This window comes from Anoplopoma fimbria, unplaced genomic scaffold (assembly GCF_027596085.1).
Source record: "Anoplopoma fimbria isolate UVic2021 breed Golden Eagle Sablefish unplaced genomic scaffold, Afim_UVic_2022 Un_contig_11119_pilon_pilon, whole genome shotgun sequence".
In the NCBI taxonomy this organism is placed as follows: Eukaryota; Metazoa; Chordata; class Actinopteri; order Perciformes; family Anoplopomatidae; genus Anoplopoma; species Anoplopoma fimbria.
The window spans coordinates 70-835 of NW_026550646.1; the positions used below are offsets into that span (position 1 = coordinate 70).

The window sequence follows — 766 nt, forward strand, 5'->3', positions numbered from 1 at the left end:
CGATCATTTTCTTTTCAATTTTATGCTAACGTATTCTACATTTCAACAGTAAATATTAATATTTTTACTGCACTACATTTGTGATCCTTATAGCCACTTTGTACATTCTGATTTGACATTTAAAAGCTGTGAGTGTGTCTGGAAATCTGCAGGCGCTCCCTGTATAGACGAAAGAGCAAAGCGTGGTGATATAGTATCTTTAAAAGGCCCTTTGGTAGGCACAATATTTGCTTACGGCCATACCACCCTGAACACGCCCGATCTCGTCTGATCTCGGAAGCTAAGCAGGGTCGGGCCTGGTCAGTACTTGGATGGGAGACCGCCTGGGAATACCAGGTGCTGTAAGCTTTTTTCACTCCTCTTTACAAAAAGCAGAGGGCGCTGCTGCTTTTTCAGTGGACACCGACAGGGTGGGAAGGAAATAGCTAGAACATGACTTGCCGGTATAGAAATGACACAAATCCAGTTAAATGATGGCTTTCATCATTCCTAAGCTCATCGATCATTTTCTTTTCAATTTTATGCTAACGTATTCTACATTTCAACAGTAAATATTAATATTTTTACTGCACTACATTTGTGATCCTTATAGCCACTTTGTACATTCTGATTTGACATTTAAAAGCTGTGAGTGTGTCTGGAAATCTGCAGGCGCTCCCTGTATAGACGAAAGAGCAAAGTGTGGTGATATAGTATCTTTTGGTAGGCACAATATTTGCTTACGGCCATACCACCCTGAACACGCCCGATCTCGCCTGATCTCGGA

At 41.6% G+C, this 766-nt stretch overlaps 1 non-coding gene across 1 annotated transcript; it reads left to right on the forward strand.

The window, feature by feature from the left end:
* Nucleotides 1-229: 229 nt before the first annotated feature.
* Nucleotides 230-348, forward strand: LOC129115131 (5S ribosomal RNA). The gene has a single exon (XR_008532865.1). It is a non-coding gene; the product is annotated as a 5S ribosomal RNA (ribosomal RNA).
* The last annotated feature ends 418 nt before the right edge of the window (nucleotides 349-766 follow it).